Source organism: Diabrotica virgifera, chromosome 7 (assembly GCF_917563875.1).
Source record: "Diabrotica virgifera virgifera chromosome 7, PGI_DIABVI_V3a".
Taxonomy (NCBI): domain Eukaryota; kingdom Metazoa; phylum Arthropoda; class Insecta; order Coleoptera; family Chrysomelidae; genus Diabrotica; species Diabrotica virgifera.
Window position 1 is genome coordinate 76,783,552 of NC_065449.1, and position 18,866 is coordinate 76,802,417.

Genomic DNA, 18,866 nt, shown 5'->3' on the forward strand with positions numbered 1-18,866 from the left:
AAGATAAGATGTTTTCTTTGGTTAGATAGTTCCTTTGACCATAGCGTCGAGTTTAGGCATCAAATCACCCTTTTTTATTTGAGGATCCTTTGCTCTCTCTTTTTCAATGCGCCCACTTTTGTTGATTGTTCCCAAATATACATATTCCTCACAGTTCTTGATTGTTTCTTGTTCGATAACTATTAGATCTTCTACTTCAGTCCCGATGCATAAGTATTGCGTTTTGTTTTTATTTACAGAAAAACCCCACTCTTCATATGTTTGAAATAACCGTCTCGTCATGAATTCTAAATCTTCCTTAACCGCTGTTACTACGACTTGGTCATCCGCGAAATGTAGTGTTAGTCTGGGCTGATTATCGGAGAATAGGCCATTTTTGGGAAAAGTTATTTACCAGCAATTTTATTACTGGAATCGATGCTTATGAATATATATATTAATAATATAAGTATGCAAAGTCCGCAGATAGTGTGCTACTTTTTTATAAACAAAATGGCGCCCAAAATCGTGTTTTTTTCAATTATTGCTCTATAACTCCGAAGATTTTAAATTTAAAACAAAAACATTCAAATAAAAATTCACCGCAATTAAATTCTGCATAGAGATATGTTTTTTTCGATCTGCTCCGACGAAAATTTTCCTCGGAAAATCCGGGTTTTCCCAACAAAATCTTTAATTTTCAAATAAAGTTTTAGATAAGTAATTATCTACCAATAATTAAATAATTTGGTGGCTTAAAAGCCTTCTTGGTTTGGATTATAGTTCCAGAAGCTGGTGAAAATTAAACGAATATTTTAGCAACAATTTAATTGTTAATTAATAATTTACGGTCGCAATAATAACCAAAATAATTATGATACACTGATCAAACTTTGAAATCTAATAAAGATGAGATGCCTATTTAACATTTTGTCGACAAAATATAATTTTTTTATTTTTTTGCATAATCTTTAAATGTTAAAAAAACATAGTTATAAACAAATTAACGTTTATCAGAAAGTTATTATATTCTAATTTTAAAAAATAGTTAAAATGCATATTTCAAATATCTTGAAAATGAATGTTTTAAAACTTTTTTACAACCATTTTCAAAAAAGCTATGAAACAGCAAAGTAAACATACGATTACCGCGTTGTTTATAATTTTTTTAAATTCTTTAAAAGCGTAAAACCGAGTTTAAAGTACAAGCTAATTTCTTAAAAAAAATATCAATTATAAGTTTAATGGTTATATTTTAATTAAAAGATTATAAATACCGTAGCTGTGTATTATGTATTTACCCGTACACGTACACAACTCGCGCGAGTTTAAAGCGTGTCAGTCGCTTCGAGTAAACATTTCCGGTTCTGTATCAAGCCTACTTTCGCGCTAAAAAATACAAAAAAAAGTATTTTTAATCTTTGATTAAAATAGAACCATTGAACTAATATTTGATATTCTTTGTGATTAATTAGATTGTACCACAAACTCACTTTTAAGCTTTGAAACAATTAAAACAAATTATAAACAAGGGAGCAATCGTATATTTACTTTGCTGTTTAATAACTTCTTTGCAAATGGTTGGAAATTTTTTTTTGAAGCATTCGTTTTCAAGACCTTTGAAATACACATTTTAAGTATTTTAAAAAATTAGAATATAATAAAGAATTTATGAGAAATGTTAATTTGTTTATAACTACTTTTTTTTAAACATTAAAGATTATGCAAAAAAATAAAATTTTTATATTTTGTCCACAAAATATTAAATAGGCATCACATCTTTATAATCTTTCTAAGTTTGATCAATGTCTCATGATTATTTTGGTTTTTATTGCGACTGTAAATTGTTAATTAACAATTGAATTGTTGCGAAAATATTCGTTTAATTTTTACCGGCTTCTGCAGTTATAATCTATACCAAGAAAGCTTTTATTTGACCAAGTTATTTAATTATTGATAAATAATTACTTGCCCAAAAAATTTATTTGAAAATTCGAGATTTTGTTGGGAAAACCCACATTTTCCGAGGTAAATTTTCATCGGAGCACATCGGGAAGAACATTCGTCTATGTAGAATTAAATTGGGGTGAATTTTTATATGAGTGTCTTTGCTACTTTTCTACTTTACCAATTAGACCAGCGTATTATAACTATTTTTTTTCAAAATTTAAAGATTATGCAAAAAAAAACGAAAAATTTATATTTTGTCTATAATATAATATTAAATAAGCATCTCACTCATCTTTATAATCCTTATAAGTTTGATCAATGTATCATGATTATTTTGCTTATTAGTGCGATCGTAAATTGTTAATTAACAATTGAATTGTTGCTGAAATATTCGTTTAATTTTCACCGGCTTCTGGAATTACAATCTATACCAAGAGAGCTTTGATGTCACTAAGTTATTTAATTGTTGATTAATACTTACCTAAAACTTTATTTGAAAATTAAAGTTTTTGTAGGGAAAACCTGCATTTTCCGAGGAAAATTTTTGTCGGAGCAAATCAGGAAAAACAAATCTCTATGCAGAATTTAATTGCGGTGAATTTTTATTTGGGTGTTTTTGTTGTAAAGTTAAAATCTTCGGAGTTATAGAGAAATAATTGAAAAAAATACGATTTGTCGGCGCCATTTTGTTTATAAAAAAAGTAGCACACTATCTGCGGACTTTGCATACCTATATTATTAATATATAGGATCTTATAATTCGATTCCAGCAATAAAATTGCTGGTAAATAACTTTTCCATGAATTTTGCTAATTAGCCCAGAGTAAGTATACAAAGTTGTATCATCGTCAAGTTGAATTCCCATCCCTGAACAAGATCGTCTCCAGTGCTTTAGTGCTTCATTTAAATAGATCTTAAATAGTACTGGGGAGAGGCAGCATCCTTGTTGTAATCCTTTTGTTACTGTAAATTCTTCTGATAAGTTGTTGTTTAGTTTGATTTTTGATGTAGCTTGATTGTATAGTTGTTTGACCGCGGCGATGATAGTGTTATTTAAGGAAGATCGTTCAAGAGACTGCCACAGCTGTCTCACAGGAATCGTGTCATATGACGCTGTGAGATCCACAAATAAAAGATGTATTTCCTGGCTTCTTGCAACTTTCTTTTCATTACGTTGTGTTGGGGTAAATATGTGGTCTACGCAAGATCTTCCAACTCTAAAACCTGCTTGCTGTTCAATTTCATGAGGTTCGTATTCTTGCTCAATCATGTTTTTTTAAGATTTTACCAAACAGCCTGCTAAAAGTACTAGTGACCGAGATACACCTGTAGTTTCCGCAGATATCTTTTGGACCTTTTTTGTGAATTGGAGTAATCCATGCTTCTTTTCAACTATTCGGGATTTCTTCCCCATTCAAGTATTTTGTGAATATCACTTTAAGATACCTTATTAGTTTTGGTGTTTTAGAAGTTCTGCTGGTATGTTCTCCGGCCCGGATGCTTTGTTGTTCTTCATGGATTTAAGTGCTTGTTTTATTTGTTCTTCTTCCACGTTTACATATTCGCCGTGTGCTCGTATACGTTGGGGTGAATCAGTGTTATAGATATCTCTGTCTTCATTTAGTTCCCTTGCACAATGCTCCTTCCATCCATGCATCTATCTGGATGAGCTGTATTTGACTTTTGTTTGATGTGTCGGTTTTCAAGGTCTTTATTAATTTCCAAGCCGCTGATGATCGCGCTCCTCCGATGTAACAGTAAACTTCTTTACATTTTGCATCCCATGTTTCGTTTTTGTTGTTCCTTGTCATTTCTTTAAATATTCTTTGTTGATCTTTGTATATCACTTTATCTTCAGGGTTCTTAGTGTTCAGCCATCTTTTGTACGCTTCCTGTTTCTTATTTCTTTGCTCTTCCAACTATGTATTCCAAGTGATTTTTCCCGCTGATCTGTGGACTGTACTGGTCTCTTCGCCTAGAGCTTCTTGGGCTGCGTTGTGAATACATTCCGTTATATGTTCGTATAATTGGTTGGTTTCAGCAGTTAGGTATTCCTCGAGTAGTTTCTCGTTTAATCTGTTTTGGTATAAGATTTGAGTGCTATATTCTTGTAGGCTTCTGACTTTATATCTCTTCAGATTTATATCCTTTTCTTTTGGAGTGTTGATGTTTTTAACATGCCGGTTAAATGGAATCAGAGTCTTAGCCGCAATCAAATAATGATCAGATCCACATTCCTTACCCCTGTAAGCCCTACTGTTCTGGATGTTTAATTTATTGTTTTGTTTTGTAATGACATAGTCGATAATAGATTTTATGATGACATTATGGATGACATATTATTAACTGGGGTTGTTGGCATAATTCAATTAGTCGCCTACCATTATCATTTTCAGTCTCTTCACCATACCTTCCGATTACAGGATCTTTTTCCCTTTTTCCTACTCTAGAGTTAAAAGTCCCCCAGGAGTATTATTTCTCGTTGATTTCCCACTTTTATAAGGGTATCGTTCAGTTGATCATATAATTGATCTTTTTCTGCTATATTTGCGTCATCGTTTACACCATATATTCCTATAATTGTTAGTTTGTGTCCTTTTATCGTAATATTTACTGAGGCTAGTCTCTCATTTATTGTTTCCCAGCTAGTAAGACCTTTCTGATATTTTTTATGTATCAATATTGATACACCTTTTGCAGCCCTGTTATTTTTGGGAACTCCACTGTGTATATGTAAATATTCTGATTGTTGATCAATCCCGTTTCCTTTCTTTTTGGTTTCTGTGAGCACTGCTACGTCAATATTCATTTCTGCAAGGTTTCTCATGACATCTTCAGTTTTATTTCTCAATCCCTGGACATTAGGGTGTGTAATGTTATAATGTAACACGTGGTAGGGTTCCTAGGTTAACTTTGGAGGATAGGTTATAATGAAACAACTTGTATCTATCGTGTCTAGATTCAGAATGGTTTTATTTCCGCTTCACTGTCCTTGTCACTGTCACGTCACTCTTACAATATTACCAACTTGAGTGCGTTCCGAATACTACCTATTTGCATACATCACATCCCCCTCTTTTTATAATGACAAAATAAACATAACTTTCTTTAACAAATCTTTAAATAAACATTTATAAATTTCCACAATTGTTTCATTCACCCTTTACCCCCTTTTATTTTATAATAAAATTACTTATAAATCTAGTCTATCAGGTTTTTTAACAATTCGACCTGAAGAGGTTTGTGGAGGTAAGTTTATTGGAGAGTGATGATCAGAATGGTTATCAGAGACACTTTCAAAATTTTGTGACTCACTAGTTTCAGATTCGTTATCTGAATGTTCATCGTCAGAAGCTGCAGGAATGCGAACTAAAAATTGTCTATTTCTTGCAATTTCTGACCCAGAATCTCTTAATTTAATCGAGTAGGTTTTATCTCTTAATTTATGTGTGATAAGACCTTCTCTCAATTTGTTTTTATCTTTAATATAAACTTTTTCATTATTTTTAAGCGGTTTTAAATTTATTGTCCCTCTATCATAATAAGCTTTTTGACTATTTTGTCTTTTCTGAAAATCGCTGATTACTATTTTAGCATTACATAATTTTGGTTTTAGAATTTTGTCAGTGGTGGGAATCTGAGTTCTAAGTACTCGTGACATTAAAAGTTGAGATGGTGATGGTAAATTTGAATCAATTGGTGTATTTCTAAGTTGTAGCAATGTTAAATATGTATCTTTACCATCTCTAAGAGATTTTCTTAGCGCTTTTTTGTAGGTTTGAATATATCTTTCACTTAGACCATTAGATCTATGATTTTCTGGGCTTGACTTTATGCTTTTAAATTCCCATTCTTGACAAAATTTAACAAATTCATTGGCTGTGTATTGTGGTCCACCATCAGAGTAAAATATTTTTGGTATTCCATGACGAGCAAATATCGATTTTAAATGTGTAATTATAGTTGAACTGGTTGTATCGTTCAACAGACAAATTTCTGGACATTTACTGTAATAATCTACCACCATTAAATAACTTTTTTGACCTATGTAAAATATATCAGAGCCAACTTCCTCCCAGGGGAGTTCTGGGATATTGTGTGGAGTCAAAGGTTCTCTCTTTGAATTTTCAAATTGTGGGAAAATTGGACAACCTTTAACTTCATTCTCAATGTCAACTGTCATGGAAGGCCAATATAATGATTGTCTAGCTAACATTTTACATTTATTTATTCCTTGATGGCCATAGTGAATTCTTTTTAACATTTCTTTTCTCATTACATGAGGAATTATAATTTGACTATTCCTCATCAACAAACTATCAAAGAAGGTTATTTCATCTTTAATCTTAAAAAATGCTTTTAAATCTTTATGTACATTATTTAATTCTTTTGGCCAACCTTTTTTTATGAAAGTCTTTAGATCAATTAAAGTTTTGTCTTTGCTAGTCTCTTCTTTGATTTTTTGCAGTTGATTGTTTGAAACATTAATGTTTAATCTTACTAAACAAATTTGTGATTCTAGTTCAATATCTAAATCATTCTTTATTACAGGCAATTCCGAACAACATCTCGATAGCGTATCAGCTATATATAGTTCTTTACCTTTTTTATACATCAGATTATAGTCATACCTCTGCAATTTAAATAACATTCTTTGAAGTCGTGGTGGCGCATTTATTAAGGGTTTCTTTACTATGGATATCAATGGTTTGTGATCAGTTTCTATATCAAACTTGGAAGCATATATATAATTATGAAATTTCTCACATGCCACCAGAACTCCAAGAAGTTCTTTTTCAATTTGTGCATAATTTTGTTGTGTTAAAGTTAAAGCCTTTGATATGTAAGCTACTGGTTGACCTTTTTGTAAGAGTACAGCTCCTATTGAGTCTTTTGAACAGTCAACTGATATTAAACACTTTTCATTTATATCAAAATGTCTTAATACTGGGCTTTTTGAAATTATTTCCTTAATTTTACTAAAACATTCATCATGTTTATGTGACCAATGCCATTCTACATTTTCTTTAATTAATTCCCTAAGAGGTGCGGTTAAGTCTGACAAATTTTTTATGTGTTTAGACAAATACGTTATCATTCCTAATAATCTCTGTATGTCTTTTTTATTTTCTGGCTTTTTCATATCTTGAATGGCTTTAATTTTATCACTATCAACACTTTGACCATCTTCATTGTAATTAAATCCTAAAAATTTTACATTTTTTACACCAAAACTACATTTTTCATAATTAAATTTGACATTATTTATCCTAGCTCTTTCTAAAACTTGATATAAACATTTATCATGTTGTTGTTTTGATGAGCCATAAACAATTAAATCATCAATATATGTTTCTACACCCTCCATATTAAATATTTTACTGAATCTTTTGTGAAACACCTCACTTGCTGAACTAATGCCATAAGGCAGTCTTAAAAATTTATATCTACCATAGCAAGTGTTAAAAACATAATTTACTACTTTCATCATCAAGCTTTATGCTCCAAAATGCTTTTGAGGCATCAAGCTTGCTGAAATAAACGTTACCTTTTAAATTTGCAGCTATTTCATCAATCGTAGGGAGTTGAAAGTGCTCTCTTTTGATAGCTTTATTCAAGTCTCTAGGATCTATACAAACTCTTATGGAATTACTTTTTGGTTTTCTTACCAAGACTATCGAGTTGACCCAATCTGTAGGTTCATCAACCTTCTCAATTATTCCATTTTTCTCCATTTCAGCTAATTCAAGTTTTAGTTTCTCCTTTAATTGTAGTGGAATCTTTCTTGGAGGATGTATAACTGGTTGTGCAGTTTCATTTAGCATGATTTTGTATGGCTCATCCAAGCAGCCTATACCTGAAAAAACTTCTTTAAATATTTTTTTCACATCAGAGTAATCATTTTTAAATGTAACTTCTCTAGAATTCAAATTATTTTCAATTTTTTCTATAGTATTGATTCTTTTTAAAATATTTAAAGCTTTACATGTAGGAAGACCTAATACCGTTGGTGAATTAATTTCTACCACATAAAACATTATGTTGTACATGTTATCTTTATACTTGCATTCTAAACTACATTTTCCAATGACCCTAAGTGTTTCATCCGAAAATGTCGTTAACCTGCAGTTTGTTTTCTGTAGTTCAACATTAACTTCTAGAGAATTTAACTTATTTATTGATATTACGTTTGCCATTGCCCCTGTATCTAATCTACAGCTTAATTTACGCTTGTTAACTTCAAAATTTATCATGAAATCATCATCAAAACTGCTATTTTTAGTATTTACCAAGCCTATAAACAAATCATCTGATTCTGAATCATCTACATCTACATACTTAATTTGTTTTTGAAAACATTTTTTTGCATAATGCCCTATTTTATTACATAAATTACACTTAGCTTTATATGCTTTGCATAGTTGGCCTCTGTGCTCCATTCCGCACCTACTGCACCCTGAACTGCTTCCAGATTTACCATTGAACTGGCCGTCTTGGGACTTCGAATGAGTTGGATTCACTCTTCTGTCTTCCCACTGTTCTCTATTTTCATATTTCTTATTGAAGTTTCTTTTCTTTACGTAGTGCACCTCCTCTGACTTCATTTTTTCAGACTGGATTTTCGAACTTTCTATACTTTTACACAGATTGATTGCTTTTTCCAAGCTCATCTCATCTTCTTCTAATAGTCTCTGTCTCATCGTTTCATCTGCTACCCCACAAGTTATGCAAGTCTTAATCAGACTGTCCTCCAAATTCTCTAGCTCACAATTTTTTGCCTTGTTTATAATATCTGTTATAAATTTGTCTACTGACTCACCTTCTTCTTGTTTTCTGGTGAACAGGCAATACCTTGCATTTGACACGTTGCTTTTTGGCTTGAAATGTGCTTCAAATTTTTTTATTAACAGTTCTAACTTGTCTTTTTCTTCTGTTGAGAACTTAAAAGTGTTATATATTTTGAACCCTTCGTCCCCTATTAACTGTAATAGCTGTGCACACTGGGTTATTTCAGGTTTCTTTGTTAATTCTGTAGCTTGTAAGTAGTTTTTGAATCTTTGTATGAAGAATTTCCAATTTTCATACACGTTACCCGACATCTGCATGGAATTTATTGCTGCCTTGAATTCCATTATGCTTCTTATATACGTTTTTCTTCGGTTTGGTTACGGTTTCGGCACCATGTAATGTTATAATGTAACACGTGGTAGGGTTCCTAGGTTAACTTTGGAGGATAGGTTATAATGAAACAACTTGTATCTATCGTGTCTAGATTCAGAATGGTTTTATTTCCGCTTCACTGTCCTTGTCACTGTCACGTCACTCTTACAATATTACCAACTTGAGTGCGTTCCGAATACTACCTATTTGCATACATCACAGGGTGTATCATAATAAATACTCAAATAATGAATTTTCGAAATTCAAACTTTCAAGTTGATAAAAAGTTGCCTCTTACATTACTCTTTCAGGGAAAAAAAGTTTTGTTTTAATTAAAACATATTTAGGTCTCCCGGAATCGACTTAAACTTTAGAATTTTTTCTCAAAAACACGATTTTTCATCTTTTTTTTATTGAAAATTAAATTTTATATTTTTATTGTCAACTTAAAAAATATTAAGTACGTGATAACAGTGAACAATAAAAATTAGGATAATATCTGTAACTAAGCATAAAGTCACCCGGAATCTTTATGAAAATCTCAATTGTAACAACGAAAAATCGAGGTACGAAATTTATTTAAGAAATACAAAAGTTTACTTAAAGATTATAGATAAAAAGTTGACAAAGAAAAATCTTTAAAATGGTTCTTTATTTCATCTTGGAGGATGTTGGCTAAACAAATCCATTTAGCCTTCAAAGCCACAGGTATTGTAATGCTTCTTCTATCTGGAACCAAGGGAATTTGTTAGGGCGAGTGTCAGATTGTAATTATAGTACTAATACCAAGTTACTATTCAAAATATAATGCTGTGATGTAATCCTAAATAAGTATGAAATAAATCTTACCTGTAATTTATTTTTGCAATACAGATGTATGTAGCAGATGTATACTGTCGCTTAGTTTCAAACTTAGGAAGATACTTTCTGTCCAATAATCTTGATCTTATAAAGCCTTCTCGTTCTTGAACGCCACAAACGTGCTTAGAAGCTGCAGTAACTTCCTTTACAACTCGTTCTACCGCTTCCCAGCAAACAGACTTGAGCCCAATTACGTGATAATTACGTTAAATTTACGGCAAATTTCAACGAATACGTAACTCGGTGATTTATGACGGGAAAAAAACGTATTTCAGTGCCAAATCATTCACCTATATATTAGTGCTTTCTTTATACATGTTTGACATTAGAATAATATAAAATCATAATGACGAATATAGTACATGTTTTTTATAATATTTGTGAATTTTGGTTACATCGCAAAGGTACGTTTATTTCACGTAATAATCACGAAACAGAAATAACTTCCTTTGGTTTAATGTTGAGAAATATTTGGAAACAAAATTTTACAACGGTGTTGGTTAAATACGTATCGCTTGAATTTTACTCATTGTATTTTATGGACGTCGAAAAATTAGATATATTTCACGTAAAAGTAATGTAAATAATACCAATATTTAAACAAAAAGTTTATGATTTCGCTTTTAAGAGGAAACAGTAAAGATCAACAGGTAGCAAAAACGCGTTCCAAGATTGCGGCTGTAATTTTGAATATTTTTTCGAGATATTTGGCCCACGTATTCGTAATATAATAAAGAATGGCGGTACAGAGCCCAATTTAAAAAATATATTAATATGTGGAAATTACTATGTAATTAAATACAATATTAAAAAAACGAGCCTGTACCGCCATTAAGAAGAACAAAAAAATACACTTTCTTCAAATAAACTTTTTTATCTGATGCCTAGATTTTGTGTCATTTTGGAACTACTAAAATTTGTTATTTCATTAGTAGTTCCAAAATGACACAAAATCTAGGCATCGGATAAAAAAGTTTATTTGAATAAAGTGTATTTTTTTGTTCTTCTTAATGGCGGTACATGCTCGTTTTTTTTAATATTGTATTTAATTACAGAGTAATTTCCACATATTATTATATCTTTCAAATTGGGCTCTGTACCGCCATTCTTTATTATATTACGAATACGTGTGCCAAATATCTCGAAAAAATATTCAAAATTACAGCCGCAATCTTGGAACGCTACCTGTTGATCGCTACTGTTTCACCTTAAGATCATTTAGCATAACTATTTCAATCCAACCTTGATTTGAAGCTATTTTTTTCTTTAAAAATATCACAGGAGCTAAAATGATATTGAGTCTTATTTTCAAATCGCGCGCGGTGATGAAGTACTATCAAGCCTTTCTCCTCCTTTAAATACCATCACGTGACTAACATAGTTGGTTCGAAAACTAAATTAATCGATTTATCGAATAATAGATACGTTTCGATAGGATTATTTTTTTATATTATTCTGGTATTGAAATAGATTTTTAGTAAGACCAATTAGTTAATAGTAGAAGAAATTTAAAAACAAAAAGAAAATTCGTAATACTAATTTAAAGTAAGTAGAATAGTTTAACTGTAATTTAAAAATAATCGATTTTTATAATCGATGATCATTACCTCTAATATCAGCTTCTCTGGCTTCTCACATTTCTCACAACAAAACAAAAAGTGAAACGTGAAGAGCTTTATTTGGCTTTATTTCCCTCGTTTTATTTTAGGCGGGTTTATTTATAGTAATGTCTTTCGTATTAACGTTTACCTCACTGCTCGAGGGTTGAAGTGCCTTGATGCAATTAGAAAAAACAAGAAAGTGTCGAAGTGTCCTCGAAATTAAAAGTGACCTGTGTTGTGTTTTATGTTGGCAAATTTTTTAATGTGTCTTTAGGTCGGTACCATTTTTGGTTCATTATCTTGTATAATAATTATACAGGACAAATGTTTTAAAATCTCTAAATTCTACTAAATAAATACATTGTTAATACTTTATATGCTTGTTTTATTTATATCGTATTATGAGGATAATAATTACGTGATTCATAAGTTAATTAAGGTCGAATTATTTACGTGAACCGAGGACGTATCTTTCACGTGAATACTAATATATACATTCCCTAAAAGATATGTTAATCAGCACGTATTTGCAACGTGAATTTCCCGAAAGATTTTATTGCTATTTAAGGTAAATAACACGTCTATTGAAGACGAGTTATTCACGTAATTTAAAGACGTATTTTCAATGTGACATTCCAACCAAATTTTCACGTGAAATTCACGTTATCAATTTACGTATATTGGTGACAAATGTACCCAAAATTCACGTAATTAACACGTCGGTCTGTTTGCTGGGTTGAGTGTGAAGTGGTATTTTGAACTCTTTTCTATCACTGCTTCCTGAATTAACAATCATCTCAATCTCTTCTTTGCTGAAGTCAGCTACAAGTGGTGGTTCTGTAACTGTGGTGGATTGCCAGTCAATGAGATCGATGTAGTCTACTGCCTCAAAATTAACTTGTGGTGGTTTGAAGACTCGATGTGCCCTTGTTTCTGTCTGTCGAGCTTTTTCTATCCGTTTGCCTGCCAAAGTTCTTATATGTTTTCGAGAGTCAAACAACATCCCTAAAAGGATGTGTTCAGGATGAGCCATAAAGGCGTTTCTTTGCAAGGAAGACTGAGCCACAGCCTTCAGTTCACTGTCTAAAAACTTGGTGCACTGTACGATGAAGAAAAAGTGTTGTGATGCGTGGATAATTTTAGGACGACATTTTGTGGTAAACCATGAGGTAGCATAGACTTTCATGACGAACTCAGCAAGCTTTCTAAGTTGTGGGGTTGGTTCAATAGTTGAAATATACAGACGTAAGATTCTATTTGCTAATGTCAGCCACCGGGCGTGGGACAAGTTTCCGGGGTTTCTACTGGCCAACTCAGAGGGACATTCACCTTTGACTACAGCCTGACATATATCCCAAAGGTATTTCTGGTCCGTACTTAAGTCTTTACTATCGACTTCTGGGAGGGTGCTATCTATTTTGTCATAATTAACAACCGGGAAGTCTTGGCAGTTGGTCAAACCTTTGCCTATTGGCCCACTGAATGATGTTGGTACTGTGGTTGGACCGTCAAGAGCAACAAAAACTTTCTACAGAGGCAATTCGTTTAAGTGCAACATACATATTACTACTTGGACCGGATGTTTCAATGCGCGTTCAAACAACAAAACTGCTCCTTGTGATGTTCCAGTATTCATTGCTGTACCATCACATCCAAGCGCTTTGATATTTGATTTATCAATGGAGTTATCACTCATGTAACTTAATATTGATGATACTATATCTTTCGCAGATCCACTGTTTGGAGTTACATGACCGAAATATGCTGAACCTGGTTCCTCGACCAAAGATATGTGTTCTTCTTGTATGGTTTTACGGACAGATTTCCCACGTACAATTTCTTTGATTATGGTTTCATCCTTCCTACTATCGAAGTAAAGAGCAGTTATTTCGTTTGTGCGAGTTGAATTAATACTTTGGCGGTACTTTAACCTTTCGCGAAAAAGCTTGGACTTGTCAATAACTGCGGCTTGGTTTTCTGGTGATATGACATTCAAATCTTGTAGAAGAGCACTTGCTAGTTGAGCACCTGCTCTGTTTGAAATGCCTCTGCGATCACATGCCCTAGAAAACAATGACATATTCACTGGCAGGCCTTGTTTTACTTTCACGCTTGGACTTTCAATTTTGTTTCTTAGAGGAGTTATTTTAGAACCTTGAACTTTTTCATCAGGCCTACTTGATTCTTCTTCCATGGATTCATTATCAGAGTCACTACTAAGAATATCCACATTTATTAAATCAGGTGGAGTAGTTAGTTCCACATTCCTACTTAATTTAGATTGCAGTTTGCAATTTTTTTAGTCTCTGCTTGGTCAGTACCTCCGATAATCATCATCCTCAAGTTCCGTTGGTCTGTCAAGAATGCATGTTCTAATTTTGGTACTTTTCTTGGAGCTGGACACAAACATTTGTCTAGTTCACTACATTTGCATGAACAAATATCAAAAAGACTATTATCAATGTCAGATCTAAACTTTTCAACTGCAACTTTAAAACTCTTGGCATTTTTTGTATTACAACCTGAAGATTTTTTAATCTTTTCACACCTCTCATGCAATTGTAGAATCATAAAAACAATATTGTTAGTAGATGAAACAGGTATTGATGATTTTTTCCAAATTTGCTCTAACTTATGTGTCACTCGCATTGCAATTAACTTTTTCTGTGGTTGGTAGCATCTTTCTGATTTCAACTGATTTCTCACCCATTCAAAATACCTCAGCACGCCACTTTTAGTAGGTAAAACATGAATATCGCTAATGTCAAGAGGCTGTCCGACTATAGGAGCTTCAGTGCATTTCCTCGTTGTTATAGTGTTTGTCTTTTTACTCATGATAGAAAAACAACAAAACCACACGGAATTCACAAGTCATAAACCACACACACTAAACAAAACACACTGAAATACATGTAATAACGCGCAAACCACGTGTTGTCAGATTGAACGGTGGAGTCAGACTAACAGAAACAAAGGGTGTGAGTGAGTGGTGGAGGTTAGCCAGACGCCAGACATCCGGTGACTCACAAGTCAGTGCCAGCTGCCCGTCTCATTGACCCATTGCCTTAAAATACAGCACTGTAATGATTGTATTAGAATTTTTTTTACTGTTTCTAATTCATGTCAAACTTGAATTAAATATGAAAATTGTGATATATTTAGGGCCGGTTGTTCGAACGCTAATCAACATTGATCACTATCAAATACTTAATTACTGTCACAACTGTCAATGTTAACTTTGGTTGGGTTGCCGAAAACATAATTATTGATGACAATTATGAAATAAGTTAATCAATTATGTTAATAATTGCTATGTTAATTGACTAACTAATCTCATAATTATAATTAACTATGTTTTCAGCAACCCAACCAAAGTTGACATTGACCGTTGTGACAGTAATTAAATATTTGATAGTGATCATTGCTGATTAGCGTTCGAACAACCGGCCCTTAGGGCCGGTTGTTCGAACGCTAATCAACAATGATCATTATCAAATATTTAATTACTGTCACCAAAACTGTCAATGTCAACTTTGTTTGGGTTGCTAAAAACATAATTAATTATAATTATGAGATTTATTATTAATTATGTTAATAATTATTGTTATATTAATTGATTATAGACTCCACATACTTTTTAACAACCCAAACAAAGTTGACATTGACAGTAATTAATTATTTGATAATGATCATTGTTGATTAGCGTTCGAACAACCGGCCCTAAGGGTAATTCCGGGTTACCTAAATAATTTAACTCAGAACCAAAATGTTTACTATGGATAAATTAAATGTAAAAATACACATTTTTTAACTTGATTACATCATTTGTAATTTATAAACTGTGTAAATTATTTTTTCAAAAACGTATTTTTTTACAAAAAATTATAAACTTTTTGTACATTCCGGGAGACTTAAATATTGTTGGAATTCAAAAATATTTTTTTTGGTAGATCTATGATGGTAGTAACAACTTTTTATCAACTTGAAAAATTAAATAATAAAAAAAAATTTGTGATACACCCTACTGGACATTCCATGTTGCCCAAATCATTTTCCTTATTCGTAGCGAGTTTCGCCTTCGTTTGAGTTCGTTCGTTCTCCGAGGCATAGTACTAGGATTATTAGCATTTATATGATTTTTACAAGTATCATTTTCTTAATTTTACATTTTATTTTGTGTTAAAAGTTGCTTTTTGTGTTCAAGCTGGATTGGCTGCAGGCTTGAAAGTAACGAGGAAATTTTGACCAGAATAGAACTTGTACGAAAAAGTTTTATTAACTGGCTTTCTGTATTGTGCAGTAGACGTCTGTCATTGACCACACGTGTAAGAGTATTGAAGTGCTACCTTCTTCTTCTTGTAGTGCCTATCCGTTTCAGATGTTGGCGACCATCATGGCAATCTGTACTTTGCACACTGCTGCTCTGAAAAGATTTGTAGTGGTTGTGTTGAACCACGTACGTAGATTTTTCAGCCACGAAATCCTTCGCCTTCCTGGTCCTCGCTTTCCCTGTAAGACCAGTTGCAGTAGTCCATATATCTTTCACTGTTCCTCATGATGTGACCGAGGTATTCGATTTTGGCTGTTTTTATTTTGACTAACAGCTCTTTCTCTTTTTGCATTCTCAGCAAAACACCCTCATTAGTAATGTGGTCGGTATAAGATATCTTCAGGATTCGACGATAAAGCCACGTCTCAAAAGCCTCAATTTTCTTGCAGGTGGCGTCTGTGAGAGTCCACGACTCAACTCCGTACAACAGTATAGGAAAGATATAACATCGTAGTAATCTGACTTTTATGGGTATCGACAAATCATGACATTTGAACAACTTTGCCATTTTTTGAAATGCAGATCTTGCTTTCTCTATCCTACATTTGATTTCTATAGAATGGTCCCAATTTTCATTGACGTTCGTACCAAGGTAGGTATATGTTTTTACTCTTTCTATTTGTTGACCATTCACACTGATTCGTCCAAATTGCTGTTTGTTCTTAGAGATAATCATACATTTTGTTTTCTTAGTGTTTAGTGAAAGTCCGTATCTTTGACTGACTTCTGCGATTCTGTTCATTAACTCCTGTATAGCTTCAGAACTGTCAGCGAATACCACAGTGTCGTCTGCGTATCTTATGTTATTGATACATTCTCCGTTAATTCGAATTCCGGCTTGAACATCATCCACTGCTTCTTGAAATATTTCCTCAGAGTAGATGTTAAACAGCAGTGGGGATAGTATACATCCCTGACGGACCCCACGTTTGATTTTGATATCATCGGATTCTCCTGCCTCTGTCCGGATAGAGGATGTTTGATTCCAGTACAGATTGCTGATAATCCTTAAATCACAGATGTTAATTCCAATATTGGTTAATATCTCCATCAGCTTGTGCTTTACTGTATCGAACGCTTTATGGTAATCAATGAAACATGCGTAAATATCGCAATTTACGTCTCTACATCGTTGAAATAGCACTTGTATACTAAATAGAGCCTCTCTTGTACCCACTGCATTTCGAAGACCAAACTGTGTTCGGCTGATTTTTTCTTCGCAGTCTATAATATATCCTTTGATGTATAATTTTTAGAAATAGTTTTAAAATATGGCTCATTAAGCTGATGGTTCGGAAATCACTGCAGGATACGGACTTTGTTTTCTTTGGTAAAGCAACAAACGTCGACTTCAACCTGGAAGACCTGGACAACAAATATAAAAAATCTTAATAAATTAGAAGCGTTGAGTTCTGGTGTTACAACTCGACACAATCTTCTAAACAACCACATCTCGAAGGCCTTCAACCTTCTCATGACACTAGGTTCATTGTCCAGGCCTCTGTCCCATGTAAGAGAATATATATGTATATTAGAATATTATGTATATGTATATTAAGGTTAAGAGACGAGGTGACTGAACACACCTCTGGTGTACTCCTCTTGTTATGGGGACAATACTTGCTCAGGAATTTTGCCTATTTTGACTAATGTTGTGTGTTTCCAATACAGATTTTTAATCAAATCAAAAAAGGTAATCTTCTTCTTCTTTCTCAAAACTCCTTATGCCTCTCAGGGGCGTCGGAGGTTTTATTCATCTTCTATCCATATCTTCCATTTCTTTCGGTCCTTTGCTAACTCTTTCATTTGTTGAAGTGTTTTTCCTTTTTCCTGTCCAATTTCTATAATCTGATCGATCCATCTCTTCCTTGGCCCCCCTTTCCTTCTTTTACCATATCTTTTTGATCCCATCACCTGCTTTGGTAGTCTTCCTTGATCCATTCTGTTAATGTGTCCATACCATTTTAATTTTCTTTTTTGGATCTTGGTTATTATCGATTCCTGTTTCAGTCTTTGTCTAATATCTTCAGTTCTTATTCTGTCCAATTTCGTTTTTCCTGCTATTTTTCTCAGCTGCTTCATCTCCGCTGCGTTTATTGTACTGTCTATTTTTGCATTGTTTACCCATGTCTCACTTGCATATATTAAAGTTGGTACAGATATTGCATTGTATACCTTCAGTTTTATTTCTTAATTTATTTCTTGCTTTCCAAATATTGTTCTATTTAGTGCATAGTAGATCTTATTTGCTTTTTTCGCCCTGTATGAGATTTCTTGATCTAGCTTTCCATCCTCTGATATTATTACTCCCAGGTATTCAAACGTCGCGAGACTGTTTCTATTATTTCGGTTTTGCACCTAATTATTATCGAAATTATTATCGGCTTCTTATTATCGAAATTTCCTGGGTCAGTGTGTCTGGTTCGGCTTCCTTGGAAGTATTGATTTTTGGGATTGTTCCTGTTGCTTCCCCGCGTTCTTTATAAAAGGTTCTGAGTCTTAACCTTAACTCGTCGACTGTTCCTTTGGAATCTATTCCGCATCTTTCGGCGTCGCGCTGTAATTCCTCTTTGGAAAGACGATTTATCCATGACGTACTTGTCGTGGCACCTGTGTGAGTCTGTGTCTTTATCTGTCGGCATTTTTGGTATTTTCCGGGCGTCGAGTAACGACGTTTACCTGCGTATATTCTAATTTTTTTGTGATGGTTAGTTCTTCTAAGACGACAGACTCAGTAAAACACAGGTTAAAACAAAATAAATCTATTCAGTCTAATTATTTACAAAATAAATAAAGAAATTATATCTCATTCTATTCGTCGCAGCGAAGTCCTCTAGACGTCTGGAAAAGAAGAACAAAATTACCAATGTTATTCAAATATATACGTTTATCGGGGGCCCGCTCACTACGCGTGCCCCCGTTTACTTGTGAGCCGCAAATCACGTAACTACGGTGCACCTTGCGGCTCGAGTTGGCCTGCCTAA

General features: G+C 33.1%; 1 protein-coding gene across 1 annotated transcript in view; it reads left to right on the forward strand.

Annotated features, from left to right (window-relative positions):
* The window catches only part of LOC114328479 (oligoribonuclease, mitochondrial), a 120,938-nt gene that overhangs the window by 21,031 nt on the left and 81,041 nt on the right, over positions 1-18,866 (forward strand). The window lies entirely within an intron of this gene.